The following is a 16,386-nucleotide window of genomic DNA, read 5'->3' on the forward strand; positions in this document are numbered from 1 at the left end:
TCTGGAAACTAGTGAGAAATGCACATCCTCAGGGACCACACTAGACCTGCTATACCAGAAGCAGATGGGAAGTCATCAAGAGGGGAAGCTACCTGCATTTTAACAAGTCCTGTTGGTGATTCTGAGTCACACTGAAGTCTGAGCACCACCAACCAACTGTTCGTAAAGCACTTTGCACAGCACTTGGTGTATATTCTTAGTTCAATAAGTGATAATGAACCATTGCTACAAATAGCTGAACCCATCCCTTCTCTGTGATGCAGATAACACTGTCCTACCTCCAGCAAGTTTGATGTCTGTGATGGAGACACTGGAGATGCTGATAATGATGAAGAGAATGATTAAATGGCAATTGTCTACACAGAGTGACTGGAAGGGGGACAGAGACCAGAAGATGCCCAAATTCATGGCTGAGAATTTATATGGTTATCTCAGAAAAGTGTTGCCTCTGAGGCCATCCGGGACACAAAGGCCTGAGAGGACCTTTTTACACAGAACTTTTCCTTCTTTTAGTACTCATGGACATGATTCTTCATCACTCATCCAGACACCTTCAGCCACTTAAAAAAGATAGGTTTTAGGGATCCCTGGTCAAAGGCCAGCTGCTGAGCCCCCACGTGGCCTTAGGAATCCAACAAAGAGAAAGCCTGCTTCCTGAAAAGGCCCCACCTCTCCCAAATCTGGCTGAGCTTGCATTGGGCCAGAGAGGACAGACACACAGTTGCCTCACACAAGACTCTCAGGCACAAGCCTGGGAAGATCAGATGGGTCTGACACACTGGGCTCTCTGACTCTTTGTGGAAGGCTTGTTCTGCTGCTCCAATGGAAGCTTTCAGGCTCTGGTCTCTTGTCAGCTCAAAACTTGCCAATAGTGACTCTCCCTCCAACGCTGCCCTAGGCTCTCATCCACACAAGGTCATTTGTCTATTTGTAATTTGATCCACTCCCTGCCCTTCCCCTGCAAACTATCTTTTCCATGTTCACTTGCCGACTGGCTCCAGAGAAGACTGGAGGATGGGAGAGAGGAAGAAGCCAGAGTGCTTCTTCCCTTTCCTCTCTCTGCTCTGGATGGTATCTCCAGCAGCAGCTTTGTCTTCTCCATGGTTCTAGCTCCCACCAGACAGGCCTTCCCTCTTTGGTCGCTGCTTCTGGGAGCCTCCATATAGATTTGGCTCTTGGCCTCTGATAACAATAACTCCCCTCTCTTTGTTCTACCAGCCTCAGGGGTGGTAGTGATTTCCTGCTACTGCTAATCTCTGTGTGACCTCATCATCCCCTACTTGGCTTTCCGGTCTTCCAAAGACTTTCATAACTAAGTCGTGGCATTAAAAGGCTTCTGTTTGACTGAGTGGGTCATGACCAATGCAGCCTCCTGTCACAGCTTCAGGCTTGATCACACCTTACCTGATTTCTGCCCAACTGACTCCACACCCTACCCAAGACTTTCTTTGGGACCACCTTTTTCCATGGGAAGTCCCCATTCATTCGCATATAGGTCTTTAGTTCTTACCTGTGTGTAATCAACCAGTTTTGATACCAGTCCACCCAACTGCCTGGGCACTAGCCCCAGTCCCAATCACCCAGACTTCACACCCATCTAACCCCAGCTCTCGCAGGGGCAACCAGTCTGTACTGACATTTGCCACCTGTTCTTCCTTACACTCAGTAACAAAGTTAACACACACACTGAGGTTCTCAATAAATATACATTTTAATTTTTTTCCAGGAGCAATCGTATACCATTAAGGGAGTAGGTTAATCAGGTGAAAGGAAACTTGTGACTTGAAATAACTATCTAAGTGGCCCCAAACTCGCCTGATATTTTCACAACTTTCCACTTCCTTTTGGCTGGAAAGATACAACAGATGTACAAACTAGAGTCAGAACACAGTGTTCCAGAAAATGAGTATGCTTTTGGCAACTACCCATAAACACGCAGTAAGTACAGTATTAACACCTATCTTGACGCTTCTCGTTTTGTAGAGAGATCTGCCCCCATTTCGGGTCTTGTGCTCCAAATGGAATCACTGAATTATCATTAATGGCAAACCTTAGAAAGCACAACTCTCATAATTAATTTTTCAGAAAGATAAAAAGTTAAAAAAACAAAACAGAGACCACTGCACACAATGAAGATCACAGTGGCGTTGACCTGGGACTGCAGCCAGGACTGGTGAACATGACAGCTTTCTCAGGCAGACAGGCACGTACGTATACGTGTTGCATACTGCACTCCAGCCTTTGAGAATATTCAGTTAGTGTCCATGAGACCTTCTGGAAAGGGAAAGAGCATGGGTTTCCTTAAATGTTAAGGAAAACACTTGAAATGATGACTATGTGTGCTTCTGAGCCCTTCTACAGTTACTCAGCTCTTCCCACTTGGCCCTTAGGCCGATGCAGGCAGCTGTCTGAAGGAAAAAAAAACCCATTAATAAAACAGAAGACACAGGCACAGAATTACAGGTTATTTTCTAAAACGAGCCACTGCACAAATGTACAAGGTCTCCAAGAGTCTGTGCAGCAAAGATGACACACAGAAGAGCCATGTCTGCAAAACAGCCCCAGCGCCTCCCACCTGGTGAGTCTGGGAGACCAAGGCTGAGACCCCACCAGCTCACACACATCTCTCATCTTGCTTTGAATTTAGATGCCAAGGGCTTAGTACTTCAGCATCACTTAACACTATGAACAATGATGTCAAGTTCCGAGAAAATCTATCTATAGTTACATTGATGTGAAATCCATTACATTGTTATTATTTTTCTAAAACCACTGACTCAATTTTAAATGTCTACAGAATTGGAAATAATTTAAATCATCATAACTTAATTTTAAAAATAAGAACTTGGACTTTGGTTATTTCTTCCCACTCAAGTTTCTGGATGATTTCATCCCTGAAAACTTACAAAAGGGGAAAAAAATTCAGCTAGAAAATTGTAGCACATGGGTCTCATCTGGGCTGTCTTTGCTCTGCCACTACCTAGTCATATGACCATGAATGTCTGTCATAATCTCTCTCCTCACTCTCTTCCTTGTAAACAATGTGGTTGGATCCATACAGGCCTAAAATCCTCCTGTTAAAATAACTGTACAATTGGCTCCAGAATAAGAACCTAAGAAATCAGATTTTAATTCAAGGCAAATTTGAAGCATGATGAAATAAAAACACTGGCATTGCAGGTTGGGGCAGAGATTGTGAAAATACAGGAAACAACAATGTGAAGACAAAGGAATACGTGTGATTTAGAAGAGCTTCCAAAAGTTAGGAAGGTTTCCTATGATGTAATGCATATGTCTTGTTTTGTTGTTGTTGTTTTTTTAATTTGGAGTCAAAAGCTTTCTCCTTCACTACCGAATATTTTGCAATATTTCTAAATGATCTAGCCCAACAGCATTTGAGGAAGAAAAAAAATCAAACATTACTGTACGTCAGCTTTCATCCTGTCACAAAGCCATTAGGACTAATGAAAAACGATGGCATTGTTAAGTTTTATTTATAGTTTCTTCTTAATAAAATGAAAAATGAACAGAGAAACACTCTGAATATAAATTTTTAAAGATTTTAAAGATCTAAGACCAGTAGCAAAAAATATATATGTAGACATAAGCCTATAAGTAGTCTTTAAAAAAAAAAATGTGTAGAAAGATTGTTTATGGCTCCTGCTGAGTTTTGCCTTTCTCCAAAGCATCATAAATAATTAGATGTCCTACAGTCCAGGTCACTGTCATCAGGAATTTGGGGCCCTAACTGTGTCAAAAAGATTCTGTCTCCAACTTAAATTTTACACATTCTGCCCTAGACACCACTGAGTAGGATAACCCAGTGAAGCAAGATACTGTGCATCATATTTTTTAAGTCACCTCCCCTCATACCAACTAACTACATATTACCCTAAATTAGGTCTAGGAATGGAAAAGAGAAAAATAACATTTGTTTAGCCCTTACTGCCCAAGGCTTCACAAGCTTTATCCCATGTAATCAGACAAGTTCACCCAGGACATTTTACTTTTTTCTTCAAAATTTTTTTAAAGTTTATTTATTTAATTTTGAGAGACAGCATGAGCGGGGGGGGGGGGGGGGGGGAGGGGACAGAGGATCCAAAGCAGACTCTGCTCTGACAGCAGTGAGTCAGATGCAGAGCTCAAACTCACTAACCATGAGATCATGGTCTGAACTGAAGTCAGACACTTAACCCACTAAGCAACCCAGGTGCCCCAAACATTTTACATTTTTTAATCCCCCTGTCATAATATAACAATAACAGTGTTACTGTTATTTAAATAGCACTTTGAGCAGGGGTCAAACTCTTCTAGAAAAAGGCCGAAGAGTAAATATTTTAGGGTTTGTGAACCGAGGGGCACAACTGAGGATACTCTGCAGGTACTTACTTACATAATAAGAGAACACACACATTTCCTCAAATTTGTTATTGACAAAATTCAAAAGATAGTAACAGCAATTGAAAATAACATAGATCAAACGAAGAAAAACAGGATTCTTTTGAGAAGGATAACATTTCACTTAATTGAGGTTTAGAATTAGTGTTCCCTCTTATCAGATCGATCGCAAATATGTATCTATTAAAACCACTCTTAGCTTGTGGGCAGTGCAAAAACAGGCAGGAAGCCAGATTTGCCCCAAACTGGCCAATCCTTGTTTTCCACCTTACAAAGGTTTTCACTGATCATGCATTCAACTAATATTCAGTATATTCCCTCAGTTATTCTTCAAAAGAATTCTGATGAGTATGTACCACTAGGCAATGAGGGTATCTAAATGGGCAAGTCAGGGTCCCCACACCAGGATCTAAGCATGCTACCCCCAAGGGGCTCACTGTGTACTGGAAGAGAGTATACTAAATGCCACAACAGGGATGTATTTGGGTCAGGCGAGGGCCGGCTAGCACAAGGAGGGAGTGGCCGCTTCTGCCTAACGTAGCCAGGGCTGCTCCAGGGGTTAAGAGCCCAAAGTCTAAAATGAGACTGCCTGCCTTCAGGTCCCAGCCTCCCATTTGCTAGCTGTGTGACTTGCACAGGACATTTAACCTCTCTCTGCCTCTGTTTCCCAACTGTAAAATGAAGATGATCATAAAGGTGCCTACCCTACAGGTACCACAAGAGGGTTGTTGTGAGGACCCCACGAGTGCATGTAGACCATTTAGAGCAATGACTGGCACACAGGAAGCACATGCAAATGTTAGCTGCTCTCATTATGACAGAGAGGACTATAATGGAGCTGAATCTTAAATGATGAGTAGGAATTTCCCAGGAAGACAAGGTAGAGAGAGCCTTCCAAGCAGAAGGCAGTGTGTGCAAATGAATACAAATATGAGAAGCAATCCCGAGTGGTTTGCTGTAGCTCAGAAGTGCAGGGGGTTGAGGCAGGAGATGAATATGGCGAGAACAGATCACAGAGGGCTCATGTGTGCCATTCATAGGAATTGGTCCTTGATCCCACACCAAGGGGATGTGCAAGTTTTAAGCAGCTCAGAGCATCAGCATTGTAGGATCTAACAGCAGGGTGGAGGATGGCCAGGAAGAGGCAAGGATGGGGACAGAGAGGGGCGCCTGGGTGGCTCAGTCGGTTGAGCACTGAGTCGGTTGAACACCGACTTCGGCTCAGGTCATGATCTCAAGGTCCTTGGGTTCAAGCCCCACTTCGAGCTCTGTGCTGACAGCTCCAAGCCTGGCCCTGCTTGAGATTCTGTGTCTCCCTCTCTCTCTGCACTCCTTCCCCCAACTTGCACGCTCTCTCTCTCTAAAATAAATGAACATTTTAAAAATTTTTTTAATTTAAAAAAAAAGGGGGGGGGCAGAATGGGACAAAGCAAGTAAACATGAGGCTGAAGCAACAGCAACAAGGAGAGATGATCATGGCCCCAAAGAGAAAACTGGTGGTGAAGGCATGGAGGGAACACTTGGGAGCCAAGCAGTACTTCCAGTCTTAGTGACACTCAGCTGTGGGTCCCAAGGGAGAGGAATGAGGAGGAGTCCAGAATGACACCCAGATCTCTGGTCTTGGTATAAGGTGAACGGGTGGGAGTTCAGGCAGAGGAATAGTAATGGCAGGGAGGGTGTCCAGACAGAATGGTGAACCAGATCAGCCCTGGGGGAGGTCGGGCCATCTCCCTGCAAGACAGCTAGGCATCAAGTACCAGGGAAGGGCAGAAGTGGAACGGAAGGAAGAGCAAGAGTGACGGTCAGGAAAATGTGGAGACTGGGCCAAGGGCAGCAGGGGGTGAGGGGTGTGGCATCAGAGAGGGAGGGGCACCGGAGCTCCTGGGAACCCAGCACCAGCCAGCACCACAGGGTGGGCCCAGCTGTTTGGGGGACCTTGCTGGGGCTGAATAGCGCAATGGGGAATGAGCTCACTTTGGGATGTGCTGACTTTAAGGAGCTCAGGAGGGAGCTGTCACCTGGAGTCTGGAGTTCAGAAAAGTAGGTCTGGAAATACAGATTCAAGGGTCATCAGAATATATGTGAAGGGTGACACCCCACCTGGAGAGACTAAAGAGAACTCAAAAGAGAGAAATAGGATATTGAGAGAGAACTATCTAAATTTTTTTAAGTTTATTTATATATTTTGACAGAGAGAAGGTATAAGCAGGGGAGAGGCAGGGAGAGAGAGTAGAGAGAGAGAATCCCAAGCAGGCTCTGCACTGACAGCACAGAACCCGATGCAGGGCTCAGACTCACAAGATCTCACAAGATCATGACCTGAACCAAGACCAAGAGTCAGACACATAACAGACTGAGCCACCCAGGTGCCCTGAGAAAGAACTATCTAAAGGGAAAGGAAAATCAAAGGGAAGTGGTGTCCCAGGAACCAAAAAGGAAGGTCAAGAATAAAGTAGTCAAGTATGGATGTCAGATCTGGCCAAAAAAAAAAAAAAAAAAAAAAATTCGAGGAAGATGGAGGCCAGCACATCTCTGACCTGACAATCAGATTCACAGTGAGAAGGGTCAAAGCAGCTTGCAGGAAAGCTTGAACTTCAACAGGTGAATAGTGACTGGGAAGTTATAAGGTGGTAGCAAAATTTAGGCTCTTAGAATCCCACTTGTGACTGACTATATCCCAAGGAAATGAGAACACTATCTCAAAGAGATACCTGCCCCTCCAGGTTCACTGAAGCATTACTTACAGTAGCCAAGGCACAGAAAGTGACCATCGACAGATGAACGATAGAGAAGGCATGGTACATAAATACAATGGAATATATCATTCAGCCATTAAAAAAGAAGGAAATCCTGCCATTTGTGACAACACGGATGGACCTTGAGGGCCCTCTGCTAAAATGAGATAAGCCAGACAGAGAAAGACAAATACCTTACATTCTCATATGTGGAATCTAAAAGAGGTGAACTCACAGGGACAGAGAGTAGAATGGTGTTTCCTAGGCTAGAGGGTACGTGCAACAGGGAGACATTGCTCAAAGAGGACAAATTCCCAGCCACACAGTGAATAAATTCCGGGGATCTAATGTGCAGCATACTGTATTATGGGGGCACCTGGGTGGCTCAGTTGGTTAAGCATCCACCTTTGGCTCAGGTCATGATCTCACAGTTCGTGAGTTCAAGCCCCATTGGGCTCTCTGTTGTCAGCGCAGTGCCTGCCTCAGATCCTCTGTCTCCCTCACTCTCAGCCCCTCTACCATGCACATTCTCTCTCTCTCTCTCTCTCTCTCTCTCTCTCTCCCTCCCTCCCTCCCTCTCTCTCTCTCAAAACTAAATAAACATTAAAAACAATGCTGTATTATATACTTGAAAGTTGTTATGAAAGTAGATCTTAAATGTTATGACCACACATGTAAAAAGTATCTCAGGGGATGGAGGTGTTAGCCAACCTTATCGTGGTAATCATTTTGCAGTAGATATGTGTGTCAAATTACCACATTGTACACCTTAAACTCACGTGTGTTACATGTCGATAAAATTCAATAAAGTTGGGGGGAAAAACCTATAAGCTGTTGAGGGGAGGCAGGAAGAGGTAGTTGTAAGAGAGCAGTCCCATGAGGTGCCCACTGTCGTGCCATTTCTCACAGATAAAGAAAATAAGACCCAGATATTTGTCCTAGTTCCCTCAACTAAAAAGTGGGAAAGCTGGAATTCAATTCCACGCCTCCTGGTTCGAAGACCAATACTCTCTCTACTTTGGAAACATTGCGTTTTTGGTTAGGATGTAGGGAAAAAAACTACAGCTAGGTACAATGGGAATATTAATAAACATGTACTTTTGTTAATGCTTTTAGCTTTTCCGGGGCAATAAAAATACTGGAATGGGCACACAGCATAGGGCATAATCTCAACAACATCCATACAACCCTTCCATAGAGACATTTACATTGTACAGAAAATGAAACAGGCTCACAGGCTAAGTAACTTGCCCAAAGAGGAACAAGGATGAGCAAAGGAGCAGTGATTCCGGAAGAGGTCAGTCTGGAGGCACTCTTGGTACTGATTTAAAACTTAAGTACCTCACACCTATTAGGATGGCTACTATCCAAAAAAACCAGAAAACAAACAAAAACAAACAAACAAAAACCAGGAAACAATACATGTTGGCGAGGATATGGAGAAACTGGAATTTTTGTGCATTGCTTCTGGGAATGTAAAATGATGCAGCTGCTGTGGAAAATGGCATGGCGTTCCTCAAAAAACTGTTTAAAAATTATCATACACAGAGTGCCTGGCTGGCTCAGTCAGTAGAGCATGTGACTCTCAATCTCGGGGTTGTGGGTTCAAGCCCCACGTTGGGTGTGGAGTCTATTTAAAAATAATAATAATAATAATAATAATAATAATAATAATAATAATAGTTTTAATATGATCCAGTAATTCCAGTTTTAGATATATACCCAAAAGAATTGAAAGCACAGTCTCAAAGAAATATTTGTATGCTCATATTCACAGTAGCATTAGTTGGGTTTTTTTTAAGTTTACTTTTATTTATTTTGAGAGAGAGATAGAGAGAGCAAGCGGGGGAGGGGCAGAGAGGGAGACAGAATCCCAAGCAGGCTCGGCACTGTCAGGGCAGAGCCCAATGCAGGGCTCGAACCCACGTGGGAACCGTGAGATCATGACCTGAGCCCAAGTCAAGAGTCAGACGCTTAACTGACTGAGCCACCCAGCCACCCCATAGTAGCATTATTTGTAATAGCCAAAAGTTGGAAGCAACCCAACTGTCTATCAACAATGAGTAGATAAACAAAATGTGGTATATACATTGGAATGAAGTATTAATCTTTAAAAAAAAGGAACTTCTTGGGCACCTCACCACCTCACCTCAGGGAGTATCTATTATGTGATACACAGAATATATCTTTAGGTATAAACTAAGACACCCCCCCCCAACCCCGACACCTATACCGACAATTGAGTTTAAAACATTTTATGTTCCCATATCTTTCTGTAATCGTCTTTTCTTTCTTGAACAAATTTGCTAATGGCAAAAGCTGAATACATGCTAAAAATGTCAATGATTATACTACCAGGAGCTGTCAATCTGGGAGAAGGCAATCCAATTGCTAATTTAGAAATAGGCAAAATTCATTGAAGGCCTTGAGGTAGCTTTCCTGCAGTGGCTCCCACTGTGGCAAAGACTGCTAGTGCCCATACAGTACCCATCCTTCTCTTTTTTTCCTTTCAAACAGAACACCTGTATTCTTGAGGGGGGAAAAATGCCCAGAGAAAATTACCTTTTCCACATCCCTGGAAGACAGAGATGGCCAGTAAGGTATCAATGGAAGTCCTTAGGCTGGGTTTCTAGAAAAGAATTGTAAAGAGAGCTTATTCAACTGGCAGTTACCCTTTTGGTCTTCTACCCTTCATTCTTTTTTCCTTCAGTCTGACAGACTTCATGGCTGGAGCTGCAGCAGCCTTCTTGAGCCAATGAAGAAATGAGACCAAGAGAATCTCAGTTACCCTGACATCCTTAAGTCTCCAAGGCAGTGAGAGCAACTCTACCTCCAGTCTTCTTATTAAGAAAATAAGCCCTTTAGAGTTTAAAATCATGCAGTGGTGGCAGAGGGGTCTGTACTCTCAGCCAAATGCTATTCTTAAACAGGTAAACTTAGGACACTGAAAAGATCCTATCTCTGTGAAGTAATGAATGATGTTAGAAATGAATCTCTGTGTTAGAAATGAATGGTGCTATTGGGCTCTCTGCTGTCAACACCGCTGAGCGGGCTTCGGATCCTCTGTCTCCCTCTCTCTCTGCCCCTCCCCAGTGCACGTGTGCTCTTGCTCTCTCAAAAATGAATGATTCTAATGATAAGGATGATGATGATGATGATGATGATGATGATGACGACAATGACATTAACCCTTATGAAGCGCATCCTAGGTGGCAAGCACTGAGGCACAGAAAGGTTAGTAATTTACCTAAGGTCTCACAGCTATAAATGCTGAGGCTGGGCTTTAAATCCAGGCAGTCTGGAGGCACCTGGGTGGCTCAGTCAGTTAAGCATCTGACTTCAGCTCAAGTCATGATCTCATAGTTCGTGAGTTTGAGCCCCACATCTGGTTCTATGCTGACAGCTCAAAGCCTAGAGCCTGGAGCCTGCTTCGGATTCTGTGTCTCCCTCTCTCGGCCCCTGCCCCACTCACACCCTGTCTCTCTTTGTCTCTAAAAAATAAATTTAAAAAAGAACATTAAAAAAAATCATTGTTAAATCCAGGCAGTCTGGTTCCAGAGTACATGTGTTTAACTTCAAGACAATATCAAACATAACAAACTAATATACACACACAAACCAATCTCCACAGACACACTAATCTTAAAGCTTTGTCAATTCATTAATGAAAATTCTTATCATATGTCATCCCTAAATCGCTCTTCTATTTGAGAAATTATTTTCTGTAGGACCTGAGATTCTTATAGCTCTGGCAAAACACCTGACTGGCTTCACAGCTGTTTTACGTGTTACCATAAATACTGTTTAGACCATTACCATAGTCTCTGATAGAAAGCCTTCCTGTCCACCATCCACCATTACAAGATGAATCTCCCAAAAATGGAGATTTGATCACATCACACCCTTCACCGAAGTCTTCAGTGACCTCTGTTACCTGAATAAAGTCCAAACGCCTTAGTCCGTATGTGCTCTTGGCAACTTTCCCACCTTCCCACCTCTCCCCTTCACACTCCAAACCTTCCCAATTGAGCCACGGTTGTGCCCTGTATTCACCTAGGTTTTCCCATCCTGAACCCTGTTGTATACTGTCTAGCCCTCCTGGATGCACATCCTCTCTCACTCCTCCCCAAGCCCCATGTGTCCCCATCATACCAAATCCTCAAGCCCCAAATCAAAGCCTCACGTGCCATATTAATGGCTCCTACCTGACAAGCACCAAGCTGTCATGGGTCTGGTCTAGGAGGAAAAGCACTGGGTTTTCTCTAGGTTTTTCACAGGTCTCCACTAAAGAGAGTAACTGTAGCCCAGCCCTGCAACAGCCCCACTCTTAGACCAGAGCCAAGGACTGGGATCCCTCCCCTCCAACACACACCCTCCTCAGCCCCCTTCCTGGTGTGCTCTAACTTCCCTCCTTATCTTATCTGATCAAAATCAACACCATGAACAGTCTTCAGGCTAAGAATAGTTCCCAAAGGGATACTTACACCCCTAAGGATATGTAGAAAGGGGTAGGAGAAGGCTGCAGAACCGCTCTGACCAGCTTGAGGGGTCCAGCCAACACGAGGCTGCTGCCCTTCTAATCCACTGACCAAAATCATCCTAGTCAGGGAAACTCAGAAGGGAACTTGCTCAAGGTTGTTACATCACAAGAAGGGGCTTACTTCTCCTAAGAGACTCAAGTAACTGGAGGACTGATTACTATCGGCCAGGCCACGTAGTATCTCACATGGGAAAACAAAGTTTAGTCAAATACAAGGAATCGTCTTCTGGCTTGCAAGTCTCACTGGTTGATACAAAGTTACCAGATTCATTCACTTAAAAACATATTCTAAACAAAGTCCTGCACAATATCCAAACCTTGAGCTACGCAGTATGGCTAATTTTAGTTTTCCTCCAGGTAAGCTACACCTATCAGTGTTCTCTGAGCAAATGCCCATTCCCGGGGAGACACTGGCTTTTCTTCGCTCACCTGACACCTAGCTCTCAGAGGCCTCGCGTGCAGCATGTGGTGATCTGGCTGCTCCATCCTCCCAACAAGCAGCCATCTGCTCTTCCAGCCTCCAGGAAGACTAACACTCTACCCTGCACATGCCAGATGTTCTAAAAGGTTTGAAGGAATGAAAGAATAAGAGTCCCCCAAATCAGCCACACTTACTGGTTAATTAGGCAAATCACTTGGCCATCCCCACACTCTTCTCCGGCTCCCTTCCTCTGCCACTGCCTCCCCCACCCCTGCCTGGAAAAACAAGGCAATCAATGAAAGTGCTGCCAAAGAGGAGACAAGAAGAGTAACAGGGCATCTGAGTCACTCTTGGACCCCTGTTACATAGGGGGTTAGATGAGCTTTTCCAAAGCACCACTAATACTCTCTTTAAAAATCTATTTAAAAATAGATTTCTAAAGTCTCCCCACACTGCAATCACACACAGCCCTTACAGAAGAAGCCACAGCATGGAAGAGAGTGGTTCATACCCTTTCCTTTGTCAGTGAACCCACCAACCCTCCCCAATTTAACATTTAACTCATTTAAATTAAGGAAAATTCTATTTCCAGCTCAAAGAGGATTTCACAAAACAGCAGAGGGTCATTGTCCCTGTGGTGTGTGAACCCAAGCCCAGCTCCACCCATATCTATGTGTGGGGAACAGAATTTCCTCAACATCCTCAAAGGAAACATTACTTCCTAAAAGGAAAACCGCAGTGGAGACTGATGGTCACCTCCGGGCGCAGTCAGGCCACTGTCGTGCAGGCAATCAAGAATGTGAAAAATGCCAGTGCTAAAATCAGACACTGGAATACACTGAATCAGGTTTAAAGGAGTGCCTTTTCCCAGCCTGAAGTCCACAAAACATCCAGAAGAATCTCTTTTTTGTCTCTGACCACGAAGGAAGAAGAGGAATCATTTTGATGGGGAAAGAGTAAATAATGGTAATAAATGTCTGTCGCTCCTGTGCCACAGATGCCTCTAAAGGTCAGGGTCCCCCCAGGATGTGACTCCAGGCACCGGCCTTGTGCTGTGGGCCCTCACTTCCCTTATCAGAGCAAAATCAACACAACAGACCGTCCTCAAGCTAAAAATACTTCACAAAGGGGAAACTGTAACCGTAAGGCTGTATAGAAAGGGGCAGGAGGGGGGCCCAAGGGAAGCTCTGACTGGTCCAGCCAACATGAGGCTACGGCCTTTCTGACCTACCGACTAAAGTCACCCAAGTCAGAGAAATCCAGAAGGCAGCTCAAGAAAAAAAGCAGCATGAGGTGAAATAGGATTTGAGCACACCAACAGTGTGATGGAAATACTGGTACAAAACCCAGGAAATTCCCACTTGGTTGACAAATAAATCAAGCAGTTCTGTGTCCAAAGGCACAGTACAATTAAGCATTAACCAATTACAACATTTAACTCCCCATTAATAGCCCTGGGAACTGAGGGGCTCAATAACACCTCAGTCGCCAACCTGTTTACCAATTATTTCATTTAAAGCTGTGCGATTTAAGATAAGGACATTCGAGTGGGATAGGTCAGCCTCAGGAAGAATGATAATGCCTCTACCAGCACTGCCTAGAAGTAACACAGTATCAGAGATGGAGACCGTTTTTATTTAAAGAGTCATTGGGGTGAAGGAAGCCCTTCAGTCTGGTACTGAGGTCGAAGTAGCTGATCACATTACCTTGTTTTGTTTACGTTTTAATGTCAGAATAATGCAATAATTCCTACCTGCAAAGGAATACCTGTAGCGCATACATCTAAGTTGTGAAGCATACTGGTAAATTCAGCACCCATCATCATGAGGGTGCAAGTGCATCTATCACAAGGGAGTCCTGGCAAGGGGACATGTTTTCATCGCTATTAGTCAGCACCTTTGAATCTGACCCACTGATTAATGACCACTCCAGATTTTAGGATCTTTTCCTGAAACTTGTGGTCTCCCATGATTAAGGCATTCCCAGGAATACACTGAGGAGGACGGGTTTCCTTTACAAGCCAATCAAGTGAAATAGAGCCAAGCCACTCCAGTTCTTCACCTACAAAACATGCTACCCAGTGTTCATGGTAAGTTAGGAAAGTCACATCCACAAGGCGTGCACAAACCCATTGTAGTAAAGGTACTCAACTACATTTGAGCCAAAGACTCAGCACTGCACCCAAAAAGAGGGTGCCATATGAAAGGCAAGAGGTGAGAAAGACTTCCTCCTCCTTACCTCTCCATCCTTTCTCCAATTGTACTCATTATCCTATTCATTCCCTATGAGTTTTTAAACCAAAAAAAGCACAGAAGTTCAGGGGGAGAGGGCACAGCCATCAACATTACATGGAGGGGTGGCAAGTGCCCCCTAACCCTGGAGAGGTTTAATGTCCACACATTCTTCTCATGGTGTCCCAATATACGACACCCAACATTTATATCCCAGTTCTGTCTCTTATACGTGTGTGGACTTAGACATGGTGTTTTACTGCTCTATGCCTGTTTCATCATTTGTGCATAATCATGTCCATCCCACAGAAAGGGATGACATCAGATAAAGTATGTGAAGTCCCCGTAAGCTGATTATTATTGTATACATGTTTGTGTCTGTGTTGTTGTTGTTGTTGTTGTTGTTGTTGTTGTTGTTGTTGTTAGGAGATATTGAGGGCAAGATCAGAAAACAGGGCAAAAGCTAGATTAAAGGATATGTTGCCCTACATTCTGATTAAATGCTTATAACAAGACAGGAACATCTTTTCAGAAAAGAAATTAACCCTTCTTTAGATATTAGAAAGAGAACGTAAAGTTATGCCCAGTAGTCCATTGATGCCTATTGATATTAGAATTCATTCTCACTTATGCAAACTGGTGCAGCCACTCTGGAAAACAGTGTGGAGGTTCCTCAGAAAATTAAAAATAGTCCTACCCTATGACCCAGCCATAGCACTGCTAGGAATTTACCCAAGGGATACAGCAGTACTGATGCATAGGGGCACTTATACCCCAATGTTTATAGCAGCACTCTCAACATTAGCCAAATTATGGAAAGAGCCTAAATGTCCATCAACTGATGAATGGATAAAGAAATTGTGGTTTATATACACAATGGAGTACTATATGGCAATGAGAAAGAACGAAATATGGCCCTTTGTAGCAACGTAGATGGAACTGGAGAGTGTGATGCTAAGTGAAATAAGCCATACAGAGAAAGACAGATACCATATGTTTTCAATCTTATGTGGATCCTGAGAAACTTAACAGAAACCCATGGGGGAGGGGAAGGAAAAAAAAAAAGAGGTTAGAGTGGGAGAGAGCCAAAGCATAAGAGACTCTTAAAAACTGAGAACAAACTGAGGGTTGATGGGGGGTGGGAGGGAGGGGAGGGTGGGTGATGGCTATTGAGGAGGGCACCTTTTGGGATGAGCACTGGGTGTTGTATGGAAACCAATTTGACAATAAATTTCATATATTAAAAAAAAAGAATTCATTCTCATTTAACAAATATTTTATATGTATGTATTATGTCAGGCACCAGGCTGGGCACCAGGACTACAGTGATAAACAAGAAAGCAAGGTCCTGGCCTCAAGGGGGTTATATTCTAGTTGGGGAAGGGGAGACAATAAGCAAGTGAACAAATTAACAGACAATTTCAACGTGGTGCTAAGAAGGAAAAAATAGGGTACAATGCTTCAGTCTAGCTGCTGGTGGATGGGGGAACTATTTTGATGTGCTGGTCAAGGAAGGCTCACCTGAAGAAGTATAATTTAATGTAAGGGAATAAAGTGGTTCCAGTACAGGGAACAGCAAGTTCTCCAGGGGGCCAGGAAGCCCTTGGCAAGTTCAAGGGCCTAGAAGAAGGCCAGGATGGCTGCATGCTTTAACAAAGTGCTTCTCAACTTGGCAAGCAGTGAAATCCCCAGGAGAGCCGTAGGAGCCCCTGATGTTGGAGTCTGCTCCCAGACTCGAATAGGATTGCCCTGGTGCAGCCTGGGTGTGGGGAGTTTGCCAGGCTTCCCAGATGTTTCTGAAGCACATTCCAAGTTGAGACCCACACAGGATAAGCTGGCAGATGAGGCTCAGTAAAGAGTCCTGGGGCACTTGGGGATTGAGGCCTTCCTCTTTTAAAGGCCACTTCCAAACCTTTGTTCCTGTCAGCAACTACACCAAACACACAGGTGAAGGCCAGGTCGGAGCACATGTCCACAGTAGGTGGAAATGACTAATTACTTTTTATTTTCACTTCACAGCCTGGAAGCAGGCAAGACTATGTGTGTGAAGTATTTACTCCC

At 44.0% G+C, this 16,386-nt stretch overlaps 1 protein-coding gene and 1 non-coding gene across 8 annotated transcripts in view; one reads left to right on the forward strand and one right to left on the reverse strand.

Moving 5' to 3' along the window:
- CSGALNACT1 (chondroitin sulfate N-acetylgalactosaminyltransferase 1) overlaps positions 1-16,386 on the reverse strand; it is a 341,572-nt gene that overhangs the window by 275,775 nt on the left and 49,411 nt on the right. For 3 of the 7 annotated variants that reach the window (XM_045458335.1, XM_045458320.1, XM_045458401.1), the window contains exons 1-2: positions 11,618-11,741; positions 9,696-9,762 (exon numbers count right to left, since the gene is read on the reverse strand). The exons of 2 other annotated variants lie outside the window; for them this stretch is intronic. The gene's annotated coding sequence lies outside the window, so the exon portion shown is untranslated. Of the gene's footprint in view, positions 1-9,695; positions 9,763-11,338; positions 11,417-11,617; positions 11,742-16,386 lie in introns of those variants that run through there. 2 more of the 7 variants (XM_045458342.1, XM_045458367.1) reach the window with 2 other exon arrangements.
- TRNAE-CUC lies at positions 8,685-8,757 on the forward strand. Its single transcript has one exon. It is a non-coding gene; the product is annotated as a tRNA-Glu (tRNA).

The sequence above is a fragment of the Leopardus geoffroyi genome, chromosome B1 (genome assembly GCF_018350155.1).
Source record: "Leopardus geoffroyi isolate Oge1 chromosome B1, O.geoffroyi_Oge1_pat1.0, whole genome shotgun sequence".
Lineage (NCBI taxonomy): Eukaryota > Metazoa > Chordata > Mammalia > Carnivora > Felidae > Leopardus > Leopardus geoffroyi.